At 39.4% G+C, this 16,518-nt stretch overlaps 1 pseudogene; it reads right to left on the reverse strand.

Annotated features, from left to right (window-relative positions):
* Positions 1–12,204: 12,204 nt before the first annotated feature.
* Positions 12,205–12,924, reverse strand: LOC102979258 (cytochrome b5 domain-containing protein 1-like; annotated as a pseudogene).
* Positions 12,925–16,518: the final 3,594 nt, after the last annotated feature.

The following is a 16,518-nucleotide window of genomic DNA, read 5'->3' on the forward strand; positions in this document are numbered from 1 at the left end:
GATGATGAAGTAGAACTAAAGCGGTGATTTTTTTCATGGTATCTTAATGACATTTAGAGATATTACTGTTTTGACTAGGTATGTGTCTACAGAGAATCTGTTGGAAAAAAATCCCTTTAAAACTCCTTTAATGAGGCATTTGTACTTTTATAATTCCTGAAGTCCACTTCTTGGAACACTAATCCTATGAGTCTCTGCAAAGGAGTCATGTTATAACCTGCTCTTAAAGAATCACAATGCACAGGAGAAGATTAAAGCTGCTGGCAAGTATTGGCAGTAACTAACCTGTTTAACTTTCTTCACTAAATGTTTCCCAAGCTTACTTAACCATGACATTTTATTTTGAACATGATTTATTAACACTCCGTGGAACTTACTTTAGGAAATGCTGGTAAAAGGTATTAAGATATTTGGTCTTAATCACTAGGAAAACTGCTACTATTTCACTTGATTATTTTTGTCATCTATCAATTGATTTGAATATTTATTTAAAATTGTTACTTTTGAACAGATTTATAAGGAAAAAATAATAAGGCATTTACCAAAATTTCTGGTAAATAACTTTTGCCTGCCTCGAAGTGTTAGATCAGCTGAAGTCAGGTCACCAATAGTGCTTGAGAGGAAGTACGTCTTACCTGTGTCCAATGTTCAACTCAAATATCACCTCCACTTGGAAGCGTTTCTGACCCATGATTCGGTTACTTGCTCCCTCCTTTGCGTTTCCCTTACCATGGCATTTACTAATCGTATTTATAGTCTGTGGCTTACTTATCTAATCCCACTCTCATGGATTATAAAATCCTTGAGGGCGGAGACTGTAATTAATCTTCTTTGTTCCTAATAGCTAACACAGTACTTGATTTTCAGTAGATGCTTAATAAAGTGAATTTTTGATAATTCTACATGGGTTGAAGCTGCTATAGAAATAATTTGCATTCTCACTAGATATTGAAGCAGTGGTGTGCCAGAACTGGTATATACCAACTCATGAGAGCAGGTGGTCAAAATTGGAGGAATTCTGTCAGCCACTTGATTTCATATTAGTACCTTGATATCAGGCCATGGTGAGAGTATTTACAACATAGAAATTGGCAAAAGCTACAAATCAAGGCTTTTTCATTTTCCTGGAGAGCCAGTTGTTAAACATTTACCAGCATACCACTATATGTGATATCTTTTATCATTTTTTTCATTAAATGCTAATTTAATAATAGTAAAATAAAATAAATTTTAAATGTTTTAAAAGTAATGATTTTTAAATGAGTTGTTCTGTCTCCTCATTTAGATTGCAAATTCTCTGGGGAAAGGGCCATTACTTTCTTTTCCTTTATTGCCCCAGTGCCTAGGAACTTATAAGCACTGAATAAATAATTATATGTGGAGGGATTGAGGTCCTAAACAGGCTTTGTGTTTTGAGGAGTAGGGGTGGGAGTGTCAAAAAGGAATGAAAAAAACAAAAGCATGTTTTGAGTTGATCCTAACACTGAATTTTGTATTCAAAATTTTGGGTGTACCATATATTATTTTTTCCTTCTAATTTTGTATTTATTCTCAAAATTTAACTATACTGAAAGAGTTATATTAAAACCAGTGACATAATCATAGCCACAAGATTATAATCTCAGGGATACAAGATTTTATGGTGGTTGGACTACAGACAAAGATATATATTTTCACTACTGCAAAACTGCAGCAAAATTAGCTGGAGTTGCAGGATTTCCTTAGTTTACCATTTAAAAAAAACTACCTTAAAAGACTGTTAATTTCCAGCGATATTAATCAACCTCAGGAACTAATTTATTGTGTGGAATGTGATGAGAATTTCAACAGGAGTTTTTGACCATATGTGAAGAAACTGCTGCCTCTGCAACGTACCATGTAGTATTTATTCTCTTGCTGTTACAGATAAAATGCATCTTTGAAGCCAAAAGCAGCGAAATCTAGGATTTCACCTAAGCAAAATACATATTCTAAAAATACTTTAAAATAAGATATCTTTTACATACAGTAAAATACACAAATCTTAAAAGGAAAGCTTGATGAATTTTCAAAAACATATAAACCTCTGTTAACCATCACCAGATCAAGATATAGGCATTTCCACCCTGCCAGAAAGTTCTCTTCTGCCTCTTCCCTGTTGATACCCATCCTTCTCATATTATTATTCTGACTTCTACCACAATAGATTAATTTTGCCTGTAAAAGACATATTTTATGTCTATTTTTTTATTGTTAACAAATATATAAAATGGAATGATTACTGTTTGAGGACTAGTTTGGGACAAATGAATATAAAACAAATTAGTGATTATATGTATATTTATTATTATTTTTTTTGCGGTACGTGGGCCTCTCACTGGTGTGGCCTCTCCCGTTGCGGAGCACAGGCTCCGGACACGCAGGCTCAGCGGCCATGGCTCACGGGCCCAGCCGCTCCGCGGCGTGGATCTTCCCGGACCGGGGCACGAACCCGCGTCCCCTGCTTCGGCAGGCGGATCCTCAACCACTGCGCCACCAGGGAAGCCCTATATATTTATTAATAATAATGATTAGATATCACTTTCAGGCATCTAGCAATGCTTTCTTAAGGCGATTTTTTAAATATCTTCCAACACTTTAGGAACATCTTAGGGCTTGTCAATTAGCTACTACAATTTTATTTACTCTTTGCCTACAGTTCACTTAAACAGCATAGCTATTCTGTATGAAGAACTTTTCATAAAAAGAAACATTTTTTATTCTTTGAGCTCATTGTTAGAGGACCAAGAGACCAAATTAGACAGACAATTCTGTCAAGAAGTTTATGATCTAATGTCTATAGGATGTACACATCTTTCATCATTCACCACTGTTTGCTTTATTAGGCTTTCTCTCCTAAATAGTATGTTTAAAGCCAACCGAGGATTGGAATCTGGTTCTCCACAACACTTACCCTATGGTTAGCTCAGCCTAGTCAAAAGAAAAAGAAAAGGTGTTTCCTTTGACAGTGGGCCACAGGGATGTAGCCACAAAGCCAAATGCTCTTGGCTCAAGTGGAACATTGTAGGCCCTGAACATATGGTTTCTGGGAGAAGCCTGAAGGGTGTGATTTTCTGTAATGTGTCTGCACAGACAAGATGGACTTCAGAGGCTGGAATGATAATGATTATACTTTGTATGGTCTAGAGTTTTCTTGCTTTCCAAGTTGCTTTTGAGAAGCGGCAGAATGTGAATGGAATAAGTTCCTCAAGACAGCATTGTAATGGTGCTGCTTTCCTGGCCTGCTCTCCAACTCTGAACACCACAATTCTGTCTATAATTGTCAGCTGGGGTCCTGGCTAGAGAGGGACTATACCCTCTGCAACTTTCATCCCTGCAGCAAATACTCCATACTGCCTATTGCTGTTGGCAGTCAGCATCCCACCTCACTATTGCCCTGGTGGAGTGTAACAAAAGCCTCATGAAAGAAAGGTTAATGATTTCTATATCTTCCCTTTACATTTTTAAAAAAATTATTAATCTATCCAAGAGACTCCTGTTTTCCTTCAAAGATATTTCATTCAGCCTAGTCCCCTAATATCCCAAACTTAAAATTGAATTTAAAAAAATTTAACCTGAAATTTTGCCTAAATACAGTTTCTCTTTTCTCCTAATCATTCTTTCAAACTTAATTTAAATGAACTCGATTAAACAAATATCTCTTGGGTTCTATTGTGTGCCTGGCACATATCCTAAGTCCTGGGGAAGCAACAACAAATAAGAAGCTCACAGTTTATTAGGCAGAGGTTCTCAGAGTGGCTGGGGTTACAGAGAAAGGGCAGACCTGGGAACATTTTTCTTTTCTTTCTTTTTTTAAAAAATTCCCAGTGAATGAGAATTTTGAGAATCACATGTAGTGAAGAGTGTGGTGTGACTTTCTCTCCAGCCTCTATTTTTCTTTTCTTAGAAACTTCCCTGAATTTTCATTTTGGTAGACACCACGACTTCATACACCCCTGGCTCTAGGGTGAGGCATGAAGTTCAGGCTCAGAGTAGATTTTATATTCTCATGTTTGGATCTCAGTGATTGGTTAATGGTTGTACCACTGTAGGAAAGCCAGACTCAGAATGAGGCTAATACATTGAAGACTGAAACCTAGAAAGGAATGACTCCTTGATCAAACCAATCCTGAAGCCCACAGAAACCCTAGACTTTCTAGTTTCATTAGTCAGTACATCCCTTTTATTTTTAAATTTGTTCTCTCTTAGGGTAAATACTAAGCTGCTATAACAAAGAGACCAAAAAAAAAAAAAAAGAAACCCAAAATTAGTTGCTAAAATAAGATGGTAGTTTATTTCTTTCTTGTGTTATAGTTTGACTTGACCATCTAAGGCTGAGGAAGCAGCTCTGCTCCATGAGGCTGTCCAGGGACCAAGAACCCTCCATTTTATTCCTCTGCTATCACTAGGGTTACCTCTTTTTGGGGAATAGTTGAAGCTGGGTCACTGCCATGTCTATACCCCAGCCTATAGGAAAAGGGGAAACAGAAGCTGGAGAGATATAGCCCCAGTGTTTTTAAGACCAAAGCCTAGAAATGGCAAACGTTATTTCTATTCACATATTGGTCTAAATTTAATCACATGGTCCTATCAAGCTACAAAGCAGACTGGGAACTGTAGTCTCTATCTGCATGCCTAGCTAAAACTTGATTACTAAGCAAGAAGGGGGAGATAGATTTAGGAGACAACTAGCAGTGTGTCACACGGTTTACGTCTAGTTTTCTGTTACAACATCAAAACTTCTGAGACATCATTATTGTAAGAGGAGAAATTCATGTTAACATTTTTATGTAGTGAGGAAAATACTATAGAAACACAAAAAGCAAAGCATTTTCCCCCCTTAGATCTTGCTTTAAGGATAAAAATTACAGATCTATGAAACTATTTGTAGGGCACATTTAAGCCATTAGAAGGTTCTTGGGGATGTCCAATAATTTTTATTTGATCCTTTCTCTCACAGTTCCCTCTATCCTAGTCTATTATCTGCTTTTCATTCAGTTTTCTGCTTTACTTCAAAGTACAGCCTCCAAAATGGTCTTTTATTGAATATTTTGAGTTGTCTTTCTGAGCACATACAAAACTAAAAATGTTTTCCAATTAATTGTTGCTTTTATTTGTTCAAACAAGAGTACAGAAAAAGTCAATGGCATTTATAGAAAGGTACTTCAACCAACCAAAACTTTGACAATATGTTTTACACTCATTGGGCCATCTATGTGTAAAATGGCTCATTTTAGTAATATAATTTCATTTAAAAATCACAATAGTGGAATGTTTTAGTTAAAACCTGAGGAAACAATATTACAATTTTACTTGAAAGAAATTTACTTCCTTTTAAAAAATGGTAGCATCCAAGAGCTTATAGATTTTTTAAGTAGGCTTTATTTTTTTTAAGATTTTATTTTTTTAGAGCAATTGTAGATTTACAGCAAAGTTGAGAGGAAAGTCCGGAGTTCCCATATACTCCCTGCTCCCACACATGAATGGCCTCCTTCTTGATCAATATCCCCCACCAGAGTAGTACATTTGTTACAATTGATTAACCTGCAGTGACACATTATAAGCACCCAAAGTCCATAGTTTATATTAGGGTTCGTTCTTGGTGTTGTACATTCTACGGGTTTCAACATATGAGTAATGACAAGTATCCACTATTGTGGTGTCATACAGAATAGTTTCACTGCCCTAAAAATCCTCTGCGCTCTGCCTGTTCAAGCCTGCCACCCTCCTACCCCTGACAACCACTGATCTTTTTACTGTTTACATAGTTTTGCCTTTTCCAGAATGTCATATAATCGGAAACATACAGTATGTAACCTTTCTAGGTAAAGCTTCTTTCACGTAGTAGTATGAATTTCAGTTTCCTTGAGATCAAGAGAGCTCAAATATAGCCATCCCCTTTTTTAATAGTCCAGCTAAAAATTTTCACTTGAAGTAATGTTGTTTCCATTTAAAATATTCCGATTCCACATCAGATCTAAAGTGAGGCTTTTAAAAGCTTTGGGGATTGATTACTGAAGTTTCTCAAGGAGCTGTTTTCACCCTGTTGACCTCCAGTATTTTATTTTCATACTTAATCTTGAAGATTTGCTTTCCTACTAAGGGAATTTCCCATGTAGCATCACTTCATTCTCTTTTCAAATCCTATGGCTTATAGATACAAACATACACAAGTGTACATTTATTTACAAATATGTATATAATTTTAAATTTTAAGATTTTAGTATATTTAAAAAATGACAAGATGTTTCCCTTTACCCACCACATCCTTAGCAATTAGGTCTATGGCTGTTGCCTTTTTTATTCATCTTCTGAAAAGTCTTTCTTAAAAGAGTTATTAGTGCAGCAATAAGATGAGTTATGACAACAAGCAACAATACCTCCATTATTTGTTAAAGAAAAATTTAGTAAAGAATCACAATTATTAATCAGTTAATGTTTCATTTGTTTACAAGATGCTGTGTAATGACTATATTATATATTGTATTGGCATGCCATTAAATTTAATTCATATTAATACAGAGGTAAAGAAGTAGAACTGTAAAATAAAATATTTATATTCTCTGTCTGAAATCCAAGTTGACATACTCATTTCATGCCATGTATTATTTGTTACCAATCGGAAATCATAACATGGCATAATTTTGTGTCTGGGAAATTGCAGAAATTTGAAGAAAAATATATTTCTTCTTAAGTTCTTTTCCTGCATTGACATATAATTCTTAAATTCACATAACATTTTGAAAGAGGTCTATTCATCTGTAAATAGTTCAAAAAATATACTTCCACTTTACAAATTCACTGTTTCAATGTCAGTGACAAATGCATTAAACATTGGTCAACAGTTTCAATGGTCTTCAAAGTAGGGCACCTTCACACGTTTATTGCTGTGTAAATTGATCCAGTGGTGTGTGGGGAGAAAATATTAGAACATATATTTCTTGTTAACTTTTGAAAATCTGATCCATTTAAAATGGCTATTTTTATGAATTCTTATAATATATACAATATTAGTACAGGAACACATGTATGTTACTTATAAATAAATAATGGATATGCTGCTTCTTTTTTCCTAATAGTATTGCTCTGTTTAAAAATTTTGTAGACACTGTCTCTAGATATAAACGTCATTGTTCTCTTTTGATTTTATTTTTATTATTATTATTTTTTTTTTTGCAGCACGCGGGCCTCTCACTGTTGTGGCATCTCCCATTGCGGAGCGCAGGCTCCAGACGCACAGGCTCAGCGGCCATGGCTCACGGGCCCAGCCGCTCCGCGGCATGTGGGATCTTCCCGGACCGGGGCACGAACCCGTGTCCCCTGCATCGGCAGGCGGACTCTCAACCACTGCGCCACCAGGGAAGCCCCATTGTTCTCTTTTGTATGACTTGTACCTCATACAGTGCTTGACCCAGAGTAGAGATGCTCAGTAAATATTTGTGAATGAATAATAATTCAGAATGGGTAGAGAAGGACCCCATGCATTACTTAAATCTGGGAATGCCGTGGAAACAGGCCCAATATATAAGTAGGCAGAGTAAATGTTTTCCAGACCTTTTTTTCAGGACACTTAGACTTAGTGATTGCTGTGATACTGCATTGCCCCAGGAAGCACAGAGGCTTCTATAATGCATCCCCCCCCCCCATTTTTTAACTTTATTCAGAGCAAGAACAAAAATAAATAAGAACAAATAAATAAACATAAGTGGTTGATAGGCTAGAATTCCGTTTGGACTTAATGAAGAGGAGATGAGGGAAGAATTTACTATTGACTCTAAAAATGTGGAAAGGGAGCAAAATGAGGTGTTGACACAGATACTTACAAAGCCATATCTTCTGCTAGTGTTCAAAGCCTAAACCTTAAGAAGGAATATAATTTAAATTTGTTACAGATCTTTATACCTTTACGTTTATATAGGTTTCTTAGAGTCTTTAAAATTAAGTAATAAGGAGAAATAGAAATTTAGGGGAGAGTTCTTTTTAGAAAGGAATGAGTGACTGCACAGCTTCTCATACAGAAATTATAGCCCTGCTGTTTAGGAGGGAATGGGAGTATTTTCTCAGGCACCTGCGCTGTGGGCCTCAGCAAGGTATAGGAAAGGAAGGAAATAAGATTGCTTATGTACAGTTAAACTTGATGATCAAAGCAGAGGACATATTCAAGGTAACTAGAAAGACAGGAGTCTTGGCTGTCCCCAGACTGAATGAATCACCATGTCCAAAGAAAGGCTTGCCAATAAGGTAGGGCTGTTCAGTCAAGGAGCACCCACTGACCTAGCATCTGGACTTCATAGTGTTTGATCTCCTGTGAGTCCTGGCATAGTTACGGGTGCAGGGAGTATTACCAGTGAACTTTAAAGGGTGTTTTTTTGCTTTTGTTTTTTTTTTTTTTTTAAAGCAAGACCTTCCCCCTTCTGAGGTTCAAGTTAGTGTTTCTGCCTGATCTGATTTCATCCCAACAAGGAGCCTTCTGAACAAAGGTCTTTTTTCTGATTTGGCTGCTCACAAGGGCTCACTTACAAAGAGAAAAATATACTGATTATATGAATTTGGGTTTTTCCTGATTCCTATGATAGTGGTTTCTTAAAGTAAACTAATTAAGTGGCTTCTGATGATGTTTGGGGTTCAAGCTGAGAAGGTGACCATGCTGAAGAGCCCAGCAGTCCAATCTAAGAGAGTTCTTACTCTGCATGAACTGGTGTCTTCTTCCAGTTCACATTCATTTTAGGAACCATGAATCTTGCTCAGGTCTTATCATTCCTCAATGAGGATAAAAGTGAAATATTTGGCATTGCAAAATGTTGAAAGGCTGGCCTGAATCCAGGATTTGTCAGTCCGATGAACCAGCCTTTGCTTTAAGAACTTAGCTTGGCTACCTCTTCTGTGCTCTCTCTCCCTTACCCAGAAAGGAATTTGAACACAAAGCACCGAGTCCTTTCACATCTGTGTAAAAGAACAAAGAAACTACAAAAAACTTGAAGAATAACTTGGACATGTGTTATGAGTTTTCTTAAAAGGGTGGCACAGTTATTTCACACTGTGCATCATATAGCAAACCACCCCCCCTCCACACACACATATCTATTAGCAGCTCTCCTTCTCCACGTTTTCACCCTTGAGCAGCTATTTAAAAATGAGTCTCTCTCCCCAGCCTTTCTCTGCAAGTAGTTCTATCACCCACGTAGCCTGCATTTCACAGTCCTCAGCCCAGACCCTTCCAAAATCCCACCTAACATCTGGCTTGCCCTCTCCTGAGAATAGTGCACTCCTCATGCTGAGCAGTCCCCCTGAGATGCTGGAGAAAAAAATCCTGTACCTCAGCTCAGCCGTGAAAACAAAAACTTCCTTAGAAATAGTCTTTGGCATGATGTGTCACTTTTGTGTTAAAAATAAGCAAGTATCAGATGGATGATTTCTTACCTTAGCATAGGCACAAATTCTTTAAAAATATGAAAATAGCATATTGAGAGATTGATTATTCAAACCTTTGAATTCGGTAACAAATGACCCTATCACAGGAAAAAAGAAAAGGGCTTTGAAAAGAATTCCAAGGGATATTTGAAAGTATTTAGTAATGAAGAAATAAAAGAATTGTGTTTGGGCTTCCCTGGTGGCGCAGTGGTTGAGAGTCCGCCTGCCGATGCAGGGGACACGGGTTCGTGCCCCGGTCCGGGAGGATCCCGCGTGCCGCGGAGCGAGCCATGGCCGCTGAGCCTGCGCGTCCGGAGCCTGTGCTCCGCAGCGGGAGAGGCCGCGACAGTGAGAGGCCCGGGTACCCCTAAAAAAAAAAAAAAAAAAAAAGAATTATGTTTATTTTTGATATTACAGAGCTAATTGCTAGAAAAACCTTCCTCTTAATCTCAAGCCATTATCCAGGTTACTGTATTTTTTATTTTTTTATTTTTTATTTTTATTTTTTTTTAGTTCATTCAGTCAAAATTTATTGAGTAGCAGCTGTATGCCCAACACTGGGAATACAGCAGTGAACAAGATGGACACGACCTCTGCCCTCAAGAGCTTACAATCTAGCAGCCAGCCAGCCAGTTACATCCATAATTTTAACATTACTATTGTAATAAGTGATCTGAAATAGGCATGGTGCTAAGAGAAGATTTAAAAGAAAGTCTTGACCTGCATCGAGAAATCAGAAAAGGTCTCTTTGAGGAAGAAACACTTAGGATCAGCAAGGTGGGAAATGGAAGAGTGTTGTAAGCAGGGAGAACAGCCTGTGTGCCGGCTCTGAGGCAAGAAAACCTTTAGTGAACAGAAAGCCAGGAAACAAAGAGGGGTGATGCAAGGTAGAGGCTGATTGATGCAAGGTCTTTGCATTTAGGACTTTATCCCAAAAGCAACTGGAAGCCACTGAAGAATCTGAAGGAGGAAAGTTAGATGTTTAGGTTTGTTTTTCAGAGCTCACTCTGCTGTGTGTGGAGGACAGAGAGGAAAGGGGAGGACTGGGTAGGAAGTTATCGCAGCAGTCCAGACCAGAGGTGATGATAACACCTTGGAGAAAAGAAGGTGGATTCCAGAGATGTTTAGGACATAGAATCTACTTGGAGAGTGACTGGGTGTGTGAGGAGAGGGATGTGTTTCTGGCGAGAGGTACTAAAGTAGGAAACTCTGGAAGAGGGACGAGTTTGGGCAGGTCTCATGGGCACAGGCCCTGTGGCTGGGGTTACAGCAACAGCATAGCTTTGGTTCTCAAACAGTTTCGGGTTTAGTTGAGCAAACAAGATACACATGAAACAACTGCAGGTGGATACAGATGTCTCCACCTCTGTCCATGCCGTTCATAGTCAGCCCCTCAGCACACTCCTCTGCAGCCTACCCAGTGTCTCACAGGGCGCCATCTTCCACAAAGGTGCGCTCACATCTCCCTGCTTTTTTGCCTGCTACTGTCAAGAAATTCACCTGTGATTCTCATTCCCCTTCCCTGCTTAGGTCATAGGGGACCAAATCTGGCCACTGCCCTCCATGCTTGTTCTCTTTTGAACACCAGAAGTTTTCTGACTTAATTAGCACTTCTCTTTACATCACCTCTGTCAAGCCCCTTCTTGTAGAGTCACCATCTGGCAGAGTCGACCCTGTCTTCCTCATCTTTCCTTCAGAGGCACAGGCTCATCATGAATATACATGCTGTTGCCTCCTTTTTGCTCCCCCTTCTAAACAGTCCCAATCCAAAGGCCCTTTCCCACTCTCATTTTCCTGGAGTCAGTATATACCCACCTCTTTGCCTCAGAAAAGTCAGAGGAAAGTTTTGCTATGGGATTAACCAGCAAGTAGCCTCAATAGCTATGACTCAGCTGACACATAGCCTTCCCTGTGTCCTCTCTGCCACTGCAGAACTCTGCTAAGTCCCTTGCAAAGACAATAACTAAAAAAACAAAACAAAAAAGCACAACACCACAGCTGACTACACAATAGGCCTATAGGTTCCCATTGTGCAGTGAGCCTGGTCATTGAGAAGCACATAGTCTTTGGAATTGGGAAGACCTGGGTTTGCAATCTGGTTACTAACTGGTGTGCCTTTTGTGCTATTATATCTTGCTAAGCTTCAGAAGATTTATCTGTAAAATAGTGGTAATGGTATCTGTCTTATGGGTAGTTGTATTAAATGAGGTATATAAAGCACATAGCATAATATCTAGCCTGAATTACCTGGTGACCATTCACTTCCTTTGTTCCTCTTGGGTTTCAGCTGCCAAATACTATTCAGAAGAGCGATTAGCCAGTTTTATATGGCCAGTGATAGACATTTCCTATTCCTGTCTTTGTAAATCCCATCTTCCTGCAGCCATCCCATTTCCATCATTGCCAGAAAAGTTCTTCCATCCCTCATCCTTGTGTTAGACTCCTCTTTCTCTTACTATTGAAAAGTTCTGCCTGAGCTCCCTCTGACTATCCTCTTCTACATCTCCCTGATCTAAGATACTTTATTTTCTTGTATCATTCCTAAAAATTAATTCACTTCTAGCATTCTTCCTAACTTTCTCAGAGTAAATTGTAATTAACCCGAGGAATAGGACCTTTACACTTCACTCGGGCATGGGAATCTTAGGCCAGCTCCCAGAGCAGAATGGAGGTCTAGGTCCAGGTACTGCCCTCCCTGCCCCATCCCCACCTCTTTTCCTACAGGGCACAGAAACAGCTAAACTCAAAATATGCCTTGAGCCTACATCTCCCTTTCTATAGCTCTGTGAGGTCATCATTGAAGTACAGCAGTACTGCAGGTGTGTAGAGTGTACTGTCCATATTGAGATAATCAAATTCTTCCTCCTCATCCCAGATGCCATTTTCTTCCAGGGTATAATCCATGTCAGATTCTCCCCTTCACATTTCCATGTGTAGCTGGCAGCATGTGCAGCATAGGGCAGATAGCTGTGTAGGACTTCCCACATTGATTCCCGGGCCCCCGCCTCCAGTGTGTGCTCTTGCGATGTGAGCGTGTTCACGATGCAGATATTCCGGGTCTTGGCGGACAGCCGCCCGACCTCGTTGGTTACGCGACCCCTGTCACCAAGGCTTCCCGAAATCATTGGCCCAGTCCAAAAGGGGCAGCTGAGGTGGCACGTGCAGAAAGTGGCCCCGTGGGGTGCGGTATCTCAGGGAACTGGTCGGCGGATCTGTGTGCTTTGCCGATGTCTCTGGTGTCTGGATCAAACCAGTGGCTGATGTCCTGGCCCGCAACTTCCACGATGGGTTTCGGCAGCAGGTCTCCCTTGTACTCCTGTAATAACGGCGTTAGGTCGTACACGTTTCCCAGGTAAGACACCCAGAGGTCTTCTGGCTGGTTATGTTGGGCCACCTCTGCCGGCGTGAAAGAGTGACGCTGAAAATAGTCAAAGTCTGGCCCGGCCACTAGGCCCCGGCGTGGCATGGCTCTTGCTCTATCGGTCACCGACTCCTTTAGTCGCTTCCTCGCTTTTCAGCACGCAGTCACTGCTGCATCCTCCTTCTCGTCCAGGAGCTAGGGTGAGCGCGTTTATCCACTCCAGGTTACTGTATTTTTTTTATAAATATTTAATTTGGTGGTCTTTTATTTTTCTGATATTATAACCATACTATGAGTTCATTGTACACATTTCTTTTTTCCCCCAGCTTTAGAGATATAATTGACATATGGACTTGGAGATACATGTATATATTGCAAAATGATTACCCCATAGCATTAGCTAACACCTTCATCACATTACATAATTACCATTTCTGTTTTGTGGTGAGAATACTTAAGATTTACTCTCTTAACAACTTTCAGAGGTTCTTGTATTTTGTTTTTATCGTATTCTAAGGGAAAGCCACTTGGCTAGATTTGGCCCAATGTCAAGCCATGTGATGCTACATTTCTTGGAACTTCATTTTCTTCATCTGTAATGTAGGATTAATATTTGCCCTGCTATGGAGATTAAATAATATTATTAATATATGTGTAATAAGGAAAATTTTAACAACTGATACCACAGTCCTTCCTAGGGAGAAAGTTAAGGGACAGTTGCCTATATGCTAGAACATAAGGTGAGAGTTTGGGTTTTTTTACCCTCAAAATTATTTATCCCTCCAAAAAAGATAGCAACCTTAAATTCAAATCTCATAGGACATTATTTCAGTAGTATCACGTTGGAGGACAAAGATCTGTTTCGGGAAGATCAGCCTGAAGCCACTTCAATCATTGTTAATTTCAGTTGTTTATAAAGGTCACGCAAGAGAATTGGTTACAAAAAAGGACACAAGGAAATTTAACCCAGCTGTAATCATTATTCCCCAGTACAAGCTCTCAACTGCAAGTGTTGAGTGTCATTGTAAACAAGGCTTAAAGGTCAATTTAAAAAGCAGAAAATTAAGTAGTTATATTATGGAGAACATAAATAACAGGTTGATTTTTATGGCTTGGGCTGACTGGATTAAGTATGCTGTACTTCAAATTAGTTAGAAAGAAATGAACTTCATGTGTTTTAGAGAACTGTGTTAGATGACTCAACAATGGCTCTATTGATGGCAAAGACACCTATGTCAAATATGAAGAATTTGTTTCCCCCAGTTCTGTGGAGCTTCTGCACTCAAGCCCCGCTGGCCTTCAAACGCAACTGCTTTGGGGATTCCTCCTCCGGTTGCCAGACCCTCAGACTGGGGAGCCTGATGTGGGGCTCAGGACTCTCACTTTTGTGGGAGAACCTCTGCAGTCCCTTCAATAGATGGTGCTGGGAAAGCTGGACAGCTACATGTAAAAGAATGAAATTAGAACACTCCCTAACACCATGCACAAAAATAAACTCAAAATGGATTAAAGACTTAAATGTAAGGCCAGACACATAAAACTCTTAGAGGAAAACATAGGCAGAACACTCTTTGACATAAAATTGCAGCAATATCTTTTTGTTCCACCTCCTAGAGTAATGAAAATAAAAACAAAAATAAACAAATGGGACCTAATTAAACTTAAAAGCTTCTGCACAGCAAAGGAAACCACAAACAAAATGAAAAGACAACCCACAGAATGGGAGAAAATATTTGCAAGTGAAGCGACCAACAAAAGATTAATCTCCAAAATACACAAGCAGCTCATGCAGCTCAATATCAAAAAAAAACCCAATCAAAAAATGGGCAGAAGATCTAAATAGACACTTCTCCAAAGAAGACATACAGATGGCCAAAAAGCACATGAAAAGATGCTCAACGTCACTAATTAACAGAGAAATTCAAATCAGAACTACAATGAGGTATCACCTCACATGGGTCAGAATGGCCGTCATCAAAAAGTCTACGAACAATAAATGCTGGAGAGGGTATGGAGAAAAGGGAGCCCTCCTACACTGTTGGTGGGAAAGTAAATCGGTGCAGCCACTATGAAGAACTGTGTGGAGGTTCCTATAAAAACTAAAAATAGAACTACCATATTATCCAGCAATCCCACTCCTGGGCATATATCTGGAGAAAACCATACTTTGAAAAGGTACCTGCACCCCAATGTTCATTGCAGTGCTATTTACAATAGCCAGGACGTGGAAGCAACCTAAATGTCCATTGACAGGTGAATGGATAAAGAAGGTGTGGTACATATATACAGTGGAATATTACTCAGCCATAAAAAAGAATGAAATAATGCCATTTGCAACAACATGAATGGATCTAGAGATTACCATACTAAGTGAAGTAAGTCAGACAGAGAAAGACAAATATCATATGATGTCACTCATATGTGGAATCTAATTCTTTTAAAAAAAGAAAAGAAACAAATGAACTTATTTACAAAACAGAAACGGACTTGCAGGTATTGAAAAAGAAACTTATGGTTACCAAAGGGGAAATGTTGCAGGGAGGGATGAATCAAAGCCTGGGATGAACATACACACCCATTACTATATATAACATAGATAACCAACAAAGACCTACTGTGTAGCACAGGGAACTCTACTCAGTATTCTGTGATAAGCTATATAAGAAAAGAATCTTAGAAAGAATGAATATATGTACATGTATAACTGAATCACTTTGCTGTAGACCTGAAACCAACACAACACTGTAAATCAACTATACTCCAATTAGAAAAAAAGCAATATAGGTCCTCTATAATGCATTCTTTTAAGTATGATTGTGTGATTAAATTGATAAATGCAATGCTGTAAGAAGACATATGTTGGGTTCTTCTATATCAATCATTTATATAGATATTTAAGTTGGCTGAAAACTTTTTAAAGGGGATCTTCTCTTTTGGAAAATACATACTTGGGTCTCTTATGTTCAGGCATATTTAGTATCTTGGTGAGCATCTTGTTGGAGAACTTGTGACTCTGGAGATGGAGAGACAAATTTGTTTACCCCTGAGGGAATGAGGCAGGAAAAGACGGAAGCAGGAAGCTAGAACCTACTGAAAGTATGGGGCAAGAATCTCCTTGGGGAGGACTTTCAAGATGGCAGAGGAGTAAGACATGGAGATCACCTTCCTCCTCACAAATACATCAAAAATACATCTACATGTGGAACAACTCCTACAGAACATCTACTGAACGCTGGCATAAGACCTCAGACTTCCCAAAAGGCAAGAAACACCCATGTACCTAGCAGTGTGGCTGACAGGGTCTTGGTGTTCCAGCCAGATGTTAGGCCTGAGCCTCTGAGGTGGGAGAGTCAAGTTCAGGACATTGGTCCACCAGAGACCTCCTGGCCCCTCGTAATATCAATTGGTGAAAGCTCTCCCAGAGATCTCCGTCTCAACGCTAACACCCAGCTCCACTCAACACCCAGAAAGCTTCAGTGCTAGACACCCCATGCCAAACAACTAGCAAGACAGGAACACTACCCCACCCATTAGTGCAGAGGCTGCCTAAAATCATAGTCAGTTCACAGATACCCCAAAACACACCACTGGACGTGGTCCTGCCCACCAAAAACACAAGATCCAGGCTCATCCACCAGAACACAGGCACCAGTCCCCTCCACCAGGAAGCCTACACAACCCACTGAACCAACCTTACCCATTGGGGGCAGACACCAAAAACAATGGGA

This window comes from Physeter macrocephalus, chromosome 1 (assembly GCF_002837175.3).
Source record: "Physeter macrocephalus isolate SW-GA chromosome 1, ASM283717v5, whole genome shotgun sequence".
NCBI lineage: Eukaryota > Metazoa > Chordata > Mammalia > Artiodactyla > Physeteridae > Physeter > Physeter macrocephalus.